Source organism: Centrocercus urophasianus, unplaced genomic scaffold (genome assembly GCF_019232065.1).
Source record: "Centrocercus urophasianus isolate 14NV4802_14NV808 unplaced genomic scaffold, USGS_Curo_1.0 seq_14, whole genome shotgun sequence".
NCBI lineage: Eukaryota > Metazoa > Chordata > Aves > Galliformes > Phasianidae > Centrocercus > Centrocercus urophasianus.
Window position 1 is genome coordinate 20,336,147 of NW_024884586.1, and position 20,049 is coordinate 20,356,195.

At 38.3% G+C, this 20,049-nt stretch overlaps 1 protein-coding gene across 3 annotated transcripts in view; it reads right to left on the bottom strand.

Annotated features, from left to right (window-relative positions):
- SIPA1L1 (signal induced proliferation associated 1 like 1) overlaps positions 1-20,049 on the bottom strand; it is a 191,074-nt gene that overhangs the window by 138,814 nt on the left and 32,211 nt on the right. For all 3 annotated transcript variants that reach the window (XM_042813649.1, XM_042813645.1, XM_042813646.1), the window contains exon 2: positions 14,210-14,301. The gene's annotated coding sequence lies outside the window, so the exon portion shown is untranslated. The remainder of the gene's footprint in view (positions 1-14,209; positions 14,302-20,049) is intronic.

Genomic DNA, 20,049 nt, shown 5'->3' on the forward strand with positions numbered 1-20,049 from the left:
CTTCTACTCGACAAGCTAAGCAAAAAAAAAAAATGTTGAACTAAAGCAAAATAAAAGTCATAGCAGCAAATGCCGTATTTGACAGAGTTAGCAAACACCATAGGCTGATGTCAGATCTAGAAAGTCTATAATAACCAAAGGTACAAGGTAAGACTACATCAAAGCCTCTTTGGACAAAGAAAGTCAACAAAAGTATTGTTTATACTAATGTAGAGATAACTGGGTACTCCAGTGTGCAGAGGTATTTCAAAAAATAGTTGCTTGCATCTTGACATACACTTTACCTGGCATAACAAGAATCCCACATTACATGGCATGCCACTCTGTGTGGCTATACACGTCTGCAGGCAAACAAAGGTATTCAACAAAGTTACTTACAGTTGTACAATACAAATATTCAGAGGCGTTGATATCTATGCCTATCACACATTTATAATGCCACTATCAACCAACCTGCTGATGGCAATAATGCACAGAAAGTCAAGCAGGATTTTGGAAACAAACTTCAAGAAAAACAGAGAGGAAACAACTCGCAATCAAGTTCAAAGAAAAAAAAAACAATCCAGACTTACGGGGGATGCCAGTTTGGAGATTAAATATTTGTACACTATGATATTTGTAACAACTTATTTTGAATAAGGTGCCTGGTTTTACTTTTCCTCCCACTGGTAGCACACTACATGCTGACAGCCTAGGAGGTGCTTGCAGCTGAGAGAAAAGGGGACAAGCCTGAAAAAAGAGGTTAAATTGGAGCAAGCTGTGAAACAGTAAGCAGGTACAGATTCTTGCTACATGTGTGAAAACTAAATCTAAGATAAGCCCTCCAGCTTTTAACAAAGCTTTCATAAAAGATGCAACCAAAGCAGCAATCATAGTTGTTTAGAATGTACCCTTTATAAAAGATTGGATTTGCAGATCTAATCAGAAAGGGATAAGGCAGGACACTTTGCACTTAATTTCTGACACAGGCAAACAAAACCAATTAAACAGCTTTTATGTATGAATATACATTAAAGGCTGGTGCAGGATTTTAGCTTTTGTGGCTCGAAGAACTGCACACTCAGCTTATGTCAGATTAAAACTAAATAAAAAATTGTTTCCCTTCTGGCAGTTAGGGAAGCGAGTGGCTCAAAGAGACCTGCTTGCCAGCTGATCTTTGTGGTCCTACTAATGACTTAAATACAGAACACAGAAAGCATTAACAGTTCTCAAACTTGGGCTCCCAGCAGCCAAAATTGGAGTTATCTCCCCATCTATGACAATCTTAGCTAACAATGTTACTTAATCCTTGACAAGCAACTACTAAAATATCAGACTGAAAAACAGGCGTGCAATAGTATTTCTGAAGTTAGTTAGAGTGTTCACAAGTGCCGTCACATTCAGCAACTAACATTATCCCCAGGGTAGGTAGTTTATCAAAGGAAAACTGAGCTTAGAGAATTCTCCGTGATCTTAAAAAAAAGTCAGTAGGAAGGGGGGAAAAGGTATACATAGAACATCCAAAATAGCAATCTTAATCTGCTTATCAATTTGCCTTGCACCAGCTTGACTCATTTACACTAAATATTAAAGCTGACCATAAAATTATCATAATGGGATTTGAACACGTCAGCATGTGCTTTGTAAAAAACACATCAACATCTCTCAAAAAAAAAAAAAAAAAAACCAAAACCAAACAAAAAAAAAAACCTGTGAATCAACAGACAACAAGAAAAAACAGTGTATAATTGACTTAAGAAATCACAAGGCTATCATAAAAGCTGACCTTTCAAAGCTTCTCATGGACATTGTCTGGAATACCTTTAACTCACCCTAATACACTGTACTAACTATTCCATGCTTTTCATTCTAGTTAAGCTTTGCTGATGACTCTTACAGCAAAACAGAATTTCTGCTAAACTGTATAAAATAGAAAATACTTTAAAACAGAACAATTCGCTTTTTTCTGTTAGTCAAAGGAAAGTATTGTTTTTCTGCAACAGTCCCAGATAATTTGGAAATACATGAAGGAAAAAGAAACAAAAAGCCCTAGAGAGTATCAGGAATTTGCAACAGCATTCTAATACTCTGCTCATGAAAATTAGCCTCTACTCAAGGAAAAAAATTAGTTGCTGTTTTCGTGGTAAGCCTAAAAGGTATTTTCTCTGTTCTCCAATATTACTCACACTGTACTAATATAATGGAATTTAGTCCATCTAATGAGAAGTGATGCCAGAGATGCAGCTCAAAAGTTACTTGCAGGGAAGCAGTTGATACATGACAAAGTTAGTAATTTCATATTAAATTAATACATATGCAGGGTTGTGGAAGGAATAAAAAAAGCAACTGTAGTGCAACGCTGTTTCTGCATTACCACTACTACTGAATACAAAATCACTCACACCTCAGCACCAATGTACTACAGATAAAACATTAAAAACATTCCCATGATTTCCCAATTCCGTATTCACTGAGAGACTGCACAAGTTGACTTCAGGAATGAATAAGCTCTGCAGTAGGATTTAAATCAGTGAATTTACCAGGAGACATTATCTTTAAGATGCACTGAGCATAAAATACAACTACCATTCTATTTTCTTGCATTTTATTTCTCTAAACCTACACCAGGAATGCAAAAACCCGTTTTTACTCAAAGATAAATTTTCAAGACATTCCAGCGACAAGCAGGAGAAATGCAATACACTATTCTTAGATACTTCACAGCATTAATAGCAAATCCTGACACAAATATCCCACCACATAATTTTCAGAGCATAGCAATCTTTTGCAAACAATCAGCAGCAGACTGTCAGCTTCACTTCACTGTCCAACAAGTAAACAGCAATTCACCACAAAGAGTTAAGGAAAAATTAGAAAAGCGTGCATGATGATGTTAAGAAGTTACAGATGTGCTTACGTCTACCACTTTCATCCGGAAGAGATTCAAATATCTGTGGCTTAAAAGCTGTGAATATGGTTTTACAAGTCAGAAACACTCTGAAGTGTCTCAAGTTGCTCTTTGCTGTACCAAGCAAGGTATATCTAGGTTACATAAACTAGGTATCGGGTCACAAGTCTGAGCTTTCGTAGAAGTACGTGCTGATCACAGAATTGTAGGAGTTGGAAGGGACCTCCAGAGATCATCGAGTCCAACCCCCTGCCAAAGCAGGTTCCCTACAGCAGGTCGCACAGGGAGGCATCCAGGCAGGTCTTGAACATCTCCAGAGAAGGAGACTCCACCACCTCCCTGGGCAGCCTGTTCCAGTGCTCCGTCACCTCACTGTAAAGAAGTTCTTGCGCATGTTTGTGCAGAACTTCCTGTGCTGCAATTTCTGGCCGTTTCCCCTTGTCCTGTCTCCACACCCTGCTGAAAATTGTCTGGCCTCGCCACTCTGCACCCCACACCTTAGATATTTATAGATCTGCATCAGGTCCCCTCTCAGTCTTCTTTTCTCAAGGCTAAACAGACCCAGTTCACTTAGCCTTTCTTCATAGGGGAGATGCTCCAGGCCCTTCACCATCTTTGTGGCCCTCCACTGGACTCTTTCCAAGAGATTCCTGTCTTTTTTGATCCTTTATGATGCCTATGAAGTATTAAAAAGTGACACCGTATGCATACAATTGATGCGTAAAGAGATCATGCAGGTCCAAACAAAGTTTCAATTTGGGTGGCGGTGGGGAAAGACACAGAATACGCTAGCCTGAGAAACTTCAAGTCTGTGTCCTTCTCAAATAAGATAGGCTGGCAGGTTAGCTTTTCATTGGTTTCTGTTTGTTTCAGATTTTCTGTTTCACTTTTTAGTTGCTTTTTTTTTTTAAAAAAAAAAAAATAATAATCTCAAGCATATTGCCTAACTTTCCCTTTACAAATACAAGGCTTGGGGAAAAAAAGACTAATAAATTAAAAAAAAAAAACAAAAAACCTGTAAATGAAAAATCCACAGTGAATCCAAATACCACCCTGCAAAAAACATTAGTGAATGGTGGATCTCTCATGAAAGGCTGAAACTTTCTAACTCATTCTGGTAATACAAAAGAGCTCTTATTATAATAACTGTTAACTGACAAACAAAGCAAGGAATCTCTCTTATCCATCCAAGTCTCTCCCGGTATGCCTAGTGGAGACACTTCTATTGTAGTTATTCACTAGCCACACCAGACCAAATGAGCAGCACACTTTATTGCTTAATAAAACTAAATGTAGAAGTCTACATGTCTCTTAAATAAGGTTACCTTTTAGAAAAAAAAAAAAAAAAAAAAAAAAAAAAATTCAGCAATACCATGCTGCTACTGATCCCAGACACACACTCAATTAAGTAGAGGTCCACTAGTGTGGTATAAGAAGAGCTCATGCAGCCCTACCAGGATCACCTGAGCAGCAGCTGTTTGCTTTGGCTCATGTACAAACAGCTTCCCCTATCCCATGTCCTCCCCTAGCTGGCAGCTATATCACACCCTGTACCAATAAGATTCAGCTGAGTGCCAATGCAGTTAAAACTTTCAGGGCATTGACCTTTTTTTCTCCCACTGATAATTCTAGATTTTCCAGAAGATTTTTGGTATTTCCTTTTTCAGGCAGCTAAGGATAAAAACAGATGAGTTAGGAGATATTATTCTCTTCTAAGATAAACCAGTGAAACACGGTGAGTAGGAGTTATAAACACCTGATACTCCCTGAGCATACGCCCTGGGTGCGTCCATCACATCACTCAGGCCTGGCACTCCCCATGGCTGCAGTTTTGATCTAAAATTCAAGAGCAGAACTGTTGTGGTTGGACAGAAATGAAGCAACAGAGACAGAAGTATTGCTTTTCATAGCCTCACCCTTGGAACATTTTTTAATACAAGGAGATGTAGAAGTGGGGCATAAGTGCTCCTAACGGTACTGAGGAAAGTTACCTCTGGTAACATGGTGGAACATATACCGTAGACTCAAAACCAGACCTCATGCTAATTGTTTTTAGCTACAATTTTCAACTAGCCAGAACTTCACTTAAGTCATGCCATGTGAACCAGCACTGAACCTATTCACAGTAAATTTCAGCATAAGCAAATGAGTCACTGAAATTATATTGTTCTCTGAGATTGTCATGCATTTCCAATTCCCTTCCTGTTGAAGAGAAAAAGCAAACAGGTTAGGGAAACAAATAAATACAACTGTTTGACCATAAATGACCCAACTTGTAGATACTAAGTGCCTATACGCTGGTATTTCAATCTCACTTTAAAAGGAGAACAGGTATCTTTCAAAATGGAGATTTTAACATGTTAAAATACAACATCTGTGGTCCTTCTAATACATTTTGTATCTAACTACAAAAACACAGGTAGCAAGAATAATCAAAAATATTTGGATTGTGATACCCCAAGCACTTAGCTTGAAACCTCCATCAACTTCGGATTTTTTCTATTTCCAGTACAACAGATGATTTTAACTCAGGTATCACTTTGGATTTTGTCCTCACTTGTGAGATATTCTCTTCTCCATTCGGTCAGGCTGACCTAAAGTCTGACCTAAAATCTAACCTAGCTTTGCTCATATCCATGTTACTTGGACCATTCTACTGTATTTACTGCAGTCTCTCTTCTACCTGCATTTCCGTATCCTTCTGAAGAAAACCCTACAAAGCAGTCCTATTCCCAATTTTATTACTGCACTATTTGTATTTGTATCAAACAGTGAATAAGAACACAGAGCTGCAGGAAAAAAACACAGGCTGCAGACTGATGGGCAACAAGGTATGCCTTTCATCAAAATAAGAAACACATAAAAGTGACAATTCTTTTACAAAAAGAGCTCCAATACGACCAACTTCTAATCACATGGACAAATTGGGTTCAAAGATATGAAAGAAAAAGGAGTTATTTTGTATTTTCATGTCAAAAAAGCTAAAGATGATACAGCTTTAATTATTCGAACCAGAGACGCGCAAAACTGTAAGCTAAACAACAGGCCAGTTTAGAGACCAACACTATGTCTAAATTTTTGAGTGTTTAAATAATATTACCAAACTTTAGCCCCAAACAAATAACCCGTAGATCAAATATGGAACCCACTCCTTAACAAAAAGGAGTCAAAAATTGGAAATGCAAACATACCAGGACAGCTTTTCATGAGACACATGGGCACACTGTATCGCGGGGCAGCCCCTCAAAAGTTTAGCTCTCATTTGATTTGCAGTTGCTTTCACTTTCACTTAAGAACCTGACAATTTCTGAATGTTTCCTAGGAAAAAGCTTCTGCCAAAGTGGGAAAGTCAGGGCAGGATCTTTATTTATTGTAAGATGCATTTTAATTGAAAAGCAGATTAGAACACCCTGAAACTAAGACACATTTTCATACTGAAAAAAAAAAAAATAATATTTCAGTTTCAGAGGAATACTTGACAGTAACAAGGCAGCCTATGAGAAGCCTTGACAGTACGAACCCCACTGAAAAGAGGAAAGAATGGGCAGTTTGTGAGTTTGTACTTGTGGGTAGTGGCAGAAAGGACCTGGGAAAGAGGTCCTTTTAAATACCAGAAGTCCTGTTTCTTAGAAAAACAGTGAGTATCAAACATTACGAAATAACATTTAAAGATTAAATTTCAAGCCAAAACTCTTTAAAGTTATTGTCTACAAAATTACAATAACAGATGGGAACACAATGCCTAGCATTACAAGTTTACCACGTATTTAGAAATCGATAAAATCTAGATTACAGATACATTTTTGCAGTACTTATTTTAAACAGAACCCTTCAGAGCTTTAGCTCAGTCACCTGTTAAGAACAGGCTCCAGCAGTGATTTACAGGAATGATTAGACTTTGGAAGAATTGACAGATGGCTTCTTTCATCTCGTGACTAAGCTTTAAACCTAGACCTGCACACCCACCTCAGGTCACAGAGGTGATTGGTTTTCTTATTCCTTATATTTCAAAGCTCCATGCATTTCTTAAACTGCAATTCCAGCCCTACCCACTCCCCCATAATGCTGGCTAACAGTTCCCTAGGAATACCAACATAAAATCTACTGCCAAATTAAATTTTCCAGCTTAGCAGCGTCCTTTCCCTTGGAACTCATCTTGGGTATTACAGCTGACATTGTTGCATTCAGACAGCTATGGAAGCTGGGCAGGCTTTGCTGCTCTCCTATGCTGCAATGGAGAACAAGAACAAGAGCTGCAGTGTTTGTGCTGGACATGGCAATGCAAACAGATTCAGATGGGAGACTCACCGTAAGGTTAGGAATGGTTTTTTGGTGGGACAGTCTCAACTTGACTGTTGTACAAGTCACACAATTGGATGCCTAACAAATAATAGCACAATTCTGCAATTTATTCTAGCAGACAACCCAAGATAGACAGGAACCATTCAAACACAAGTACTACTCAAATTGGTCTCAACAGATCCTCTCTGCCAAGACAGAAAGAAGAAAGTCAGTTGCTGGCAGTTCACAACCAGAGCGGTGTGGTTCTCCACACTTATGGTCTCATGCTTTTTACAGGTATGCCCAAAACCACCAATCCAGGACACAAACTTAGCAACTTACTATTGCTAAAAGTGCTACTTCACCTTAAGCAAACGTACTACCACTAAATCACAACAAAAAGGGGTTTTCTTGTTTACTAGTTTAAATAACAGACGTTCCTGCCCCTCAATGATTTCTAGATTAACAAGTGATAGGAGCAGTCATCCAAGGAGTAGCAGCAGGTCATTAGGACAGTGCTGCTTTCCATGCAAGTAGGTTTAGACCAAAGCTGAGGAAACTTTTAGTGAACAATTAGATACATATTTCTGACATGAATCTCAGTTTTGACTGTTCCAACTCTTAGTAAGTTAAGTCAAGCATTAATTACCAAACAATAAAGAGAAGTAGTAAAATGGAGTGACTATGAATATTAAAAAACAGGTAGCCTAGATTTTTGTATCATAAATATTGCGTATATCATATCAAAAGTAAGGACAATACGAGGTCATAAAGACTGAAAAGTGTGGTTCTGGGAAAGTGGGAAAAGTTCTAACTACAAATAATCCTTAACTTCAACATATCATTCCACAGATAATCAACTTCTTTCAATTCTGTCACGTCTTTTCATCTTTTCATTGCATTATCCATGAAACACCTGCTTTGACCATTTCCAGCACTGAGAAAACCTATGAGCTCTGAAGTCTGTCATAGCTACCTTCTCCTCAGCTCCAGCAGAAAAAAAAAAAAAAAAAAAAAAAGAAATAGCAGAGAACCCTGCCGGAGAGTTATTCCAGACTCAAGATTCAGAAGTCTTCATTACTCAAACAGAAACCAAGCACAAAAAGAAAACAGAGCAGCTTGTTCCCTGAGCAGCACAGAAACACCTAGCACAAACTGCCACAGGCTGCCTGGAGAGCCTGGTGGAACTTATCCTAGAAATAGCTGACACTCATGTAGAAAAGGTCCAGAGCAGCCTTGCCTGACTTCCAAGTTCCTCCAGTTTCGGTTGTGGCACTGAAGTGCACAACCTCCAGTGGTCCCTTCAAATCACTTAACATAGGAATTTTCAGTGTCCACCCGATAGAAATATATTTCCAACAAGCCACATCTTTCTCTGTATTAGCCAGACTAGTAGTAAACTTTCATGTAATTACAATTTGTCCAATAGATCGCCAGTCCACACTTTAAAAACGCATCAAAAATTACAACTATTTTGATTGTAGTACCTTAAGTTTATCACCACAATAATTACTTACTTCTCTCATCAAACTACTCACAATGGATTTTCCTAGTTTACATTATTGTATTACTAACAGCTATTTTCTTCATTAGAGAGGAGCGGTATACATGAGAGGTGAGAGCAATATTAGTTCTGATACAATTAACACAAGACGTTGGGCAAGAGATACACAGACAAGAAGAAAAATCTAGATTCAAGATTTCTCACTTTCGTGGTCAAGAATTTATTTTTATCATAGCTAATCAGAAAAGCAACTATTTCCAATTCAACTTTTCCATTATTATTTTTCATCAATGAAGATGCATTTTGTAACATGCAAAAAAAGAAAAAGAACAAAGAAATTATGGAAACGTGTGTACTTTCCTTGAATGTCAAACCTAATGCTATTTCAAGATGCAGCTTTGAATAAACCTGTCTCTGCTGGGAGGTATCACATTTACTATGAACATACGCTTCAGCGTCCCACTATACAAAGTTACACCTAAACTGCAAATCCATAGGAGCAGGTCATCCTTGAAGGAAAATATTTTTGTCAGTACTTCCTCTTAGGTTGGATCAATGTAGCTGCTGCCACACCTCTAACAGCCTTAGAGCAGAAAAAGAGAGCTGACTGGTTTGTTGCCCTACTCCTACCAACAAGAAGAAACAGTGTCCATGCTCCAGCTTGCCTAAGTTTCTTCCAAGCAATTAAAATTCTAATTCTAATGTAATGCAGTTGAGAAGGTCCACATGGTGCTACACAAAAACTATCATTACGCATAGTTCTACAGGCTTTCTTTTATACCTATAAATACCTACTCTTCCTAAAGATTGTTGCATGAATGAAACCTGTACCAACATAACTCATCCCTATCTCAGTAGCTGCATGCTTTATGGGAAGCTTTGATTTCATACACACATCCACATAAATCCTATGTATATATCAATATATCTCTGAATATATGAAATACATATTCATATGCATGCATCTGTTTCCCTTTTCCCCTCCTACATTCAGAATCAAAGCTGTATACACTAGAACAGCACACACCCAGAGACAGTTCTGAAAGGCTTTTAAAGGCAGAATTATCTTGACCTCTGAAAGCGGAGCAACGAAGAAGTCACATGAGATTTTGAACAATACCAACTCCGAGGATCCTAAGAGGATAGCTATAATGTTATTTCACTAAGTGAGAAGGGAAGATTAGAAGTGAGCCAAGATTGACATAATAAAGGCCGCAAAAGAACAATCATTTCAGAAGCGAGAAGGTACATGGGGGATTTTGGAGATAATCTAAAAAGTAACGTTCCCCAGCTGTGACTGCCATCACATTAGCTCATGGAGTATCTTTTTATTTCTAGTGTCACTTCACAGCAGATAGCCTGGAGAGCTCAGCTCTTTAGAAAACGGAACTAAAGAGCACTCTACTAGGGGTCCTCCTGAGCAGCCAGAGAATGGCATAGCCAACCTAAAGCACACATTCATAGCATAACTGATGCTTCCAGGTAACAGGAGCTGCACTAAGTTTCACCTTCCATTTCACGTATCATCAGTTGGCAGTGTGCGATTACTACCTCTCACTTTCTGTGGCATACCATTCCCAGCCTGAAACATGGGCACATACAAATTTATATAAAAAGTACTTGTGGTAAAGGCTCACAGGAAAAAGTTTATAATATGCCTTAAAAAGTAAGATATTGCTTCCTCTGAGCACTGAATTAACAAGGACAGTTCTCCTTTTAAACATTTATACTGCTAGTTTCCTACTTCAAATGAATTACTGAAACCAGTGAATATCTCATATGAAGAAAGTGAAATTAATTTATCTATCTAAATTCTTGTTTCCATAGGTATGAGAGAAAAATGCATTAAATGGCCATTCCATTCAGCATTTCCACCTTCACACTGACCATAAATGCATAGAGTAGAAAGTAGAAAGGATAATGTGCTACTTGTGAAGAATCTCTTTATGTAGTTCTGGTTCAAGGAGGGATTTCCCTCATTCATTCTATTTTTAAAATCCGTGAAACAGGGCTGAAGTTTCAGCTAATCTCATTTCTTTTAGATGTCAGTTCAGAAAGAAGAGGAAAGATTTGCTTTCAACTTTGAGCGGCTTAGCTTGCAGGTCCCTCTGCAAGAGAGGCTTGTCCATTATTCAGATCCATCCAGTCACAATGAAGTGCCCAAGTCTCCCTCAATGCACCAATGAAACCCAAGAAATTCATTATATAATCACACTGGTAAATTCTTGAAGGGAGAATGTGGGGACGCACACCTACAGCAGATGATGTTTCTCTCTCCAAGTCAGTTACAAAATCCCATGGATATTTCTGCCACCTGACTGAAGGCAATTTGTCTTTAGACAGTTATATGATAAATCAATGCACTGACGTGGCATACCATGCAAATTTCAAAAATAAAATAAAATAAATCATTTATATCTGAATAGTAACAGAACAATTACTGATACAAACACTACACTCGGAAACACGAGCTGCATGAAATACAGGATGTAGCACGAAGTGTTTAATTTTATTGCAAAATAGTACTTAGTATTTTATTGCAAAACAGTACTTAGATTTCAGAAATAAGAGCATCAAAACATTCCTCAAAGGACATAAAAACTTCCCTTGATTGTGATTTTCAAGCATATATAGTAAGAATTAAACACTTAGAAATATTTCTATTACCATAGCGCATGACAAATTAAACCACAAACAGAGCCTACTTCATTAGGTGCAGCAAAAACAAAGACAACTCCTGAGATAATTACCTAAACTATTTGTTGTACTGTGAGCATTTGGCCATTAACATTGAAACTGCACTGTCTCAGCCTGAGGGAAAGATGCCATGTAGTTAAGGATGCACATTTTCTGTTGTGCAATGCCCTGTTTGGATTGCTTGTTTCTCTCTGATCTTCATGAACTATGTCAAGTTGTCCTTCAGTATGCAGTATGCAATTCTCCACATTCCAGCTAGTTCAAGTGGCTGCAGCCACAGCCAGACCCCTTGCCTCCCTAGTAATATGCACCTGAGCTAGAAAAGATTTGGTCTTAGGCAAAATACTGCAGGCAGATAAAAGCCATGTCCGGAAGTGACTTAAAAATGACCATTCCCACAAGTAAAAGAAATCTGTACCAACAACTGCACTTGCATACTCAGGCTTTTAAGACCCTCCAAAAACAACCAGAAATGCTTTCCATCAGCCTAAGCCAGCTATTAACACTCATATTTGATTGGCAATGGGAAAAGAAAATCAAACCTATTTTTAAATGACATCAGGAGTGGATTATTACAAGAAAGGTACCTGGGGTATATCAGAGCATCCCTAAGATCTCCCTCACAGCACTGTGACCTGACTCTCAAGCACCACCATCTGCACGGGCCACACTGCAGATGTCCTGCCATCCTCTGCCAATCTCTACTTCCCTTCAAGGGCAACCCCTGGCTAAACAATTACAAATACTTGTTGTTAACATGAAAGTCACTAATGCCTCCTCAGGACACCTTAAGTCCTCAGAGAGAGAAAGATCAGCTCAGGACTGTCATGAGGTCAGATACCATGCACGACCTAATGCTACCTGAAGGTGAACTTCTACAGAGCTAACATTTCCCCAAAAATGAACATGTCCAGCAGGACCACAGTACATTCAATCCAACAATTACCTAAGTGTGACAGCACTTGTTTATATATATATTATATATATATATATTAATTTATATAAACAAATACATATATATATATATATATATATATATAAAGTAAAAAAGAAGGGGAAAATAATTTAAAAGCTTACATGCTTCTGCTTGGTTGAGAAGCATCACACTGAAGTGTCAAACTCCTTCTAAACTTCCCAGTAACACAGATGTCACTGCATTTTTTTGTATATGCAAATATCTCACCTCCAGTGGGTGACAACAGATTCTCTAATTAATCTGTCATAGTATTCAAATTTGAACCCTTTTCCAAGAAAAAAAAAAAAAACACAGATTTCCCAAAAACTAGCATACAATTTCTCATCAAGGTCTTCTCAGTCCAGTTCTATTATTCCGACTATTTTTACTTTTTTCCCAGAAATAAGGGTGCAGTAGAGTAGCTCTAAAAAGCAAAATACTATGACCACCATTCAAGATGATCAACTGTCAAGAGAACATTTAAAGAATTAGTTCTGCAAACACATGAAAAACACACATTTGAGTCAAATATTCTGAGTATTTACAACACCCTAAAATTATCCCAAAGGCAAAATTACTTTACAATATTAATTAGTAAAAAATCCTAGAGAACCAATTTTTAAGCAAGAATTATAAAGCACATTTTCCCCTCTGCTATAAGGAGCAGCTGTCCTATTTATTTTTCAGGCTTTTTACTCCACACTGTTACTGTTTATATACAAACTTTGACAGAAGAAGGAAAAAGAAGAAAAAGAAAAACCTACGTCCTTCAATAGTTTAAGATAGCCATCACAAAATAACCTTTAAAAAGAACCACGTAACTCATCATTTCAAGCTTATCCCCATAAACACTGTTGGCTAATTCCATTTACTCTGGAGAAAGCCAGGATACCCCCTGAGAAAATCACAGATTAGCCTACGCTTACAAAAAGATACTCTTTGAAGTTTTAAGGACACATTTCATTTCTACAGAGACTTCCCCACCATCTCCCACACACGCAGCCTCCGTAAGGCTCTACTACCTGGCAAATAAGATGCAAAATAACGTGCAGACAGCAGCCATTTGGCCAAGTGATAGCACATGAAACAGCGGGCAGGGTAACTAGGAAAATGCTCTAACAGTTATACTGCTGCAATGAAGTTTTCACACCCAGCTCCAGAGCTCTGCAAAACACTCTTCTGGTGATGGGGCCATTAAGGCTGGCGGCATTTCCTCAAAATTATGGTTAAATACATATACATATACATGAAAATGAATTTATTGGGTATATATGTATATATATGAACAAGCTAACAAGATTCAGCTATATTCAGATACTCTTGGTATCAGACCATGCGTGATGCAAGTAAGAATTGCACTACACTCTAAAGTTTTCAAACACTTGTAATGATATAGTGCAATTCTCTCCCCCTGCAGTGGGGGAGAGCACTAACTCTCTCCTTTCAGCATTAACTCTTGCCATACTCTTCTCCCGCAGCAGACATTGAAAAACCAAATCGAATGAAATTTAATCAGCTAAATCTCATTAACTTCTAAACAAATGAAGTTAGATTAATCAAGCTATGTATAAACACTTTCATAAGAATTTGTTGCTTTCTAATACCAAAAAACTCATATCTTTTTCCCAGGAAATAGGAAATATAGAGGAAATATAGATAACAGCCTCTCTGGTATCATTTACAGGTTAATCCTGCAAAATCCACAAATGAAAAGGGAACCAACAGATGCAACGCTGACACATGTAAGATTAAAAAAGAAACTTTTTAAAAAAAAAAGCAAGTAGCAATGGCTTTCAAAGCAGAAAGTTAAAACTGCACAAGCTAACTACCTTGTTTGGTTTTTTTTCAGTAGGTCATCTTTGAAACTGGAAAATTTTTGACTTACTTTCAAAGCGCACAACTGCAGTGTTTCCAAGTCTCCATTACATCACAGGCTCTTGTTCTGACACATGCTTCAACAGAATAGCATTCAGGACTCTGAGTTTAAAAAAAAAAAAAAACTTTTTAGAAAGACAAGAATACTAGCATTACCTTTCCATTTCATAACAGTGAGACAGATTACAGGCAGAATCATAAAGAAATTAATTTTCCAAGTAGGCCAGAGAAGTTTTCTAACAGCATAAAGAAAAAACGCTGCCTAAGACAACACCACTGCCACCAAAGCTTCTCGTGAGAAAAAAAACCTAATCCTTCTTTGCCTGCCTGCAAACAATTCATTTTTTAAAAAGTTAGTTTACTAAGACATTACCCCAAACACATCACTGGTGACCAAGGTGTAGTCTGTTGTGTTTATCAACATCTGATGCACAACGGAGCACGTTTTCTCCTTCCACTGTATCAAAAACATTGCTTTTACTGAAGGGGAAAGGGGCAAACATTATAAAGTTGCATATACCTTAAGGTTGGTAAGCCTGTGAGTGATTTTCATGTGATACTGTATTCTCTGTCAACCCTCTCATTGCCGCTTAACAAGGAGTTATCCCATTAGAAAATAATTGATACTTTTTTTTTTTTTTTTAGCACAGATTACCATCAGCTAGATTTAAGCAAGAATGAGTGCTAATTAATGAAACTCAATACTTAACTTCAGTACGGCATTCAAGGAAAGAAAGAGCAAAAGAAAAGGAAAAGAAGCCAAAGGTTACAATGTAAATGACCAGGCTGATAAAGTGTTTCAATTTCACTGAATTTAATATTATTATAGTTAAAAAAAAAAAAAAAAAAAAAAAAAAAAAGGAGTCTGGAAGAAAGTATAAAACCAACCCATTAAAATGGTTGGTGATAAACTTCTAATCATCCCTTGGCCAAGAGCTTCTAAACTTTGGCATCACTGAAATTGTACAATGACTTGAAATGTGAGTTGGTAATTACCACTGGTCTCTGCATACAACAATTCCAACACATCCCCCAAATCTTTCATCAGAAATGGATGTCTTTCATTTTCTGTAATTACTATAAACATTGCCCTGCCACTGACCAAAATTTCCTTAGTATAGAAAACCCCGTATATTTTCACAACAGAGCATTCTCTGCTATTCTGTTCTCCCCCACAAAGAGAGTTCATTACAGCTGAATGTGTTGACTGGTAAGAAAAAGCAGTCAGTGTTCTACTGCAACGAAGAATACATTTTATGACTCAAAAATGTGAACCTAACCTGGAATCTTTTTTCACCTACATTTCAAAGGAGTGTACAACCCTTTCTCAGTCCGTTAAACAAAGAACTATAGCACAGCAGAAACAGCAGGTCTCAGAAACCTATCACTTGCAAAGATGGACAGGTTTTAAGGAAGGCTTGGAGTTCATTCAAGAGCAAAAACTCTGCTGCAGCTGCCATGTTGTCACAATCCAAAGAAAACGATTGTGAACACTGAGCTCCCTTCAGAGCAGTTCATGCCATACCTTTACATTTGTGGCTCAGCTCCCCTTTCATCTTACTCTCCACTCCTTTGTAACATTTGCCACTTATTTTCCACAGTTACTTGAAAATTCTTGTTTTCATGCTCAGAGTCTCCATACTAAGTGAAATATTTATTCCACATTCTATGCTTTGGAATTTATATACATCATACAAGTGCAAAGGTGTCTTATTTTTCATAGTACAGAATTCTACAGAAGTGTTGCCAGATACATAAAATGGAGCCGTATCCTCTGAAAAAAGTATACTGCTATTGCTTCCAGTTTAACTTTTTTTGCATGATGAATTAACTTTTAAGGAACTCTGAGTCTGATTAGCAGTCTGAAGAGCAAGTATGGGCAAACCTAAAAGGCCTGAAACAAAATCTATTTCCATATATGTATATAATATCAATCCTATAATTTAGATATTTAAAAAAAAAAAAAAAAAAACAGGTGGCCAAAATACAATCTACAACTGTCTAATGGCTTCCACAATACATCTATAGATTACAGGGTTTCAGCTCTTACCCAAATTCCCTCTGCCAACCTGTCTGTGAAAGTGTGCTTCATTAGTGACAATACCAGAAGGCACTTCACTTCAGACAAAGCACATTTTCATGTACTCAGGAAAACACTGGGGGTGGTTACGTTCGTTTCTAAAAGAGGTTGACCTGCTTAATCTGCTTAATTTCTTTACCCACTGGTAAGTGATACCAGTAATATCACCCACTAACAATAATATCAGCTTCCATACTGCATTTCTCCAAAACAAAATACAAATTTTTAGTGGAAGGAAAAATGTATTGTTTGGTGGAACCAAGGCAGAATTCAGAAAGACTGTAAGAACAAGACCTTTGGGGAATAAGTTAGTGTTTCTACCAAAACAACCTGCTTTCCCTCTCAAACTGTACTGAAGATGGAACCACCGGAGAGGAAAGCCTACTGCAGGTCACAAACCTCACACAGGTGAGCTCCCATAAAAATGAGCGTCCCCAGTTATTAGTCCAGCATTACAAGTAACAAAGAACATGAAACAACATGAAAAAACATGAGCATACACATTAAATGATTGTTGGCAGTCGTCAACAAGCTGGCAAGCCATATGTGATTTCTCCGACAGGCCTCTTGCCTAGGAAAGCATTGTACACTGTATCTTAGTGAGTACATTTCTAACTTTCCACTGGTTTCTGCTACCAGCATGCTGTTCATGGCTCCTGGGATCCCGGTTTATAAATCAAATGATTGACAATAAAAGTTATACTGGGGAGAACAGAAGCAACAAGACTGCAGTGTGCACAGGCTGCCTGCCTGCCTTCATAGAAACAGGCCTGTGAGCCCTGCAGAGCACCACATCTCAATGAAGCTGTAGGAGAAAACAGCACCAGTTCCTCTGCAGAGCTGTAAGCTTTCTGGAAAGCACTGCTGGACATCCAGAAGAATCTCATGTTCGGGCACACTTAACAAACTGCATCCCTGCACAAGCCGCTGCCAGGCTCCCAAGTGACCCTTTTGCCACAGCCCACCTCCTCCCAACCCCCAGCCCCAGCTGCAAAATGAGCCCCTGTAACAAACCTTTCTGTCACAAAAACCTGGGCTACATTACAGGCTACAGCAAACTCATGCCTAAAAACTTCCAGCCAAGAGGTTACCATGCAAAACGAAGAGCAGAAAAATGGGGAAAAAAAATCAATTTCTGAAGTTCAAAACCATCACCCACTCAATCCCAAAACTCAGAGGAGAAGACCATGACTCTGACAATAGTAATAGCAGAACAGCACTGATCATTCAAGTATCATACAACTAAACTAGCCAAAACAGCAGACAGTCCGACACTTTCTCTTCCTTCACTCCCTCTTTTTTTCTTTTTTTAAATAAAGGTAGTTAAAAATGAGAAAGCATTTATTTTATTCTTTTATTTGGAGGAGATAAAGACTAGGGGAAGCAGCAGAGAAAAATCGTGTTTAAATGCAAAGACAGTGTTTGAAGAAGAACAAAGCCTGAAGTTTTCACAATGCTGCAAGAATTACACTGCCAGTCTGTCTCCTCCTACCCACTATTATTATGTGTGATATAATCACATACTGCATAGTCGTTAATCAAAAGTGTCTCAAAGCTTTTCACAAACATCTAGTTAGGCCTTATAAAAGAACCAGTAGTTTCCATCTCTGCAAACAAAGGAGCGCTCCTGTCTTAAGCAGAACCCCAGTGTCTGTGTCCCAGTGCAGTGCACTCACCCAGATGCTGCTTCTGGTCTCCCTCAGAGCTCTACAAACATTAACTACACAAACACAGTGTCAGGTGCAGTTACACCACTTTGCTTAGAAGACCAATCTAGCTGCGGAGAAGCTGCTCTGAAAACAAGCTGCAGGGCTTTCTTTGTAGTAGGACCAAAGCACAATACACAAACCACTTTAATTACATGTGGAGAGCAGTGCTAAAAAGCAGTCCAGCTAAAACAAGCTCTTGTGCCCAGGAACACACAAGATCTGTAGAAGCTGTAAGTGCTGAAAGGGATATTAACTTCATTTTAAAGAGAAGATTTTATTGTCCTTCCCTTCCCCTGAAAGCACGAAGGAATGAAAATATGCCTCTAAAAACATAAAGCTGGGCAGGTTTCAATTCAGCAAAACTCTGATGAATATTTATCAATTAACGCTACATAAAATGAATAACTCTAGATATTGAATCCATCCCTGAATGTGAAAACAGTAGGAGACAGAAGTCTCTTGGAAAAAAAAAAAAGTCTTGAAAACTGGGCACTTTGCAGCCTTCCCAAGAAGAGTTAATGCCACCCCTGCATACATCAAGATTACTTGACCCTTGCTGTGTCCTACAGAGCTAGAGAAGGAACTTAAAGGAGAACCTACTTGAGGCAGGAGAGGAAAAACAAACCAAACCTTGCCATACAAACTCGGAGCCCAGGCAAGACCTGTTTTGAACATGCTTAGTTCCCAAAGCATTCATTCACAACCAAGGACCTCACATGTGAGACTGAACTTTCTCAGGGCAAAATCAGCCAGATAAGAGCTAAGTCAGCTCCTTAGAGACAGAGCCCTCACACTCCCCTTTGCAGCTAAAACTGTGAAGACAGGGAGGGGAAACTGCCTGGCAGCAGGATAAGCGAGGGCCACATCTATCCACACCTTTGGTCTGTCTTGATATGATGCCTTTGTTTGAGGGTCTGAAAAATCCTGCAGTGGTATTCACCACCAGGCACAGACATACTTCTCACCTGCACAAGCACCTAAGGTGAAAAAAAATCGTAGCAGAGCACTAATGAAAGTATCCAGCACTGTAAACCACATCATCCCTTCCATCTCCATAAAAATTTCTCAGGAGAGGCAGAAAGTGTCTCTAATAAAGCTTTCTATAGACAAACTCTCCTTTTTACCATTCTATAATGTTTTATATTTTAAGAATAACCACATACCTAGCAGTAATTTACCAGATATTAAACTTAAAATTATAAGGCAACACCCTTTTATTTATGGTGACCTGACAAAGAGGTTGAGCACATTAACAAAACTTCAAAAACATATAATAAACATTACAACATTCGTTATGCTATTATCCAAGTCTGAGCTATTAAACGTTAGCACTGCAGCTGAAGATGCAGTATATCCACTGAGAACTTAAAAATGTTTCACAGTTAATCAAAATGTGGCTAGAATATGAGAAGTACCCAAGGAAACAAGAAAAGTTCACGAACAAGAGCATCTCAGAACAAGCTTAAGCACTGTATATTGATTTCATACCTTACTGCTCCTTACCAGTGCACAGGGCAGATCACCCTGGACATAGCCTCATCTGCCCCTCACCATCCAAAAGTCACTTCAGTGTTTGCTGATGTGTCACATGCTGCAGCTCTACTTCCTAAACTGAAGCAAAACTGTGAATTCCTAAAGCAATAGTGCATGCAAAGCCAGGGTCGGAGCACATTTCACTGTTGGTACTTTGGCAAACAGGATAGAATACATCACGTTCAATAAACCAATCATGAGCATCTGCATGATCATTACAGTAGCACTTATGTCCACACCCTGGAAAATTATTTTTACCATATTTATCTAGAAACCATCTCTATCTTCTCTATTTTGCATCCTGATAGCGTATTATTCTGCATAACTACAAGGTTCAGTTATCCAAGGGGCTGGGCAAACAAACTTCAGCAGTTTGAGAAATTAAGTGAAATTGCTTATTCATAATTAATTCATCATTTTTATGAACATGTACTAACATTTTTCTGCATATGCATGCTTCTTCCAAAGCAGAAACTCAACTTCCACGTAAGTTACATCGGTACCCCGTTCCCAGCACTCATGCTCTCC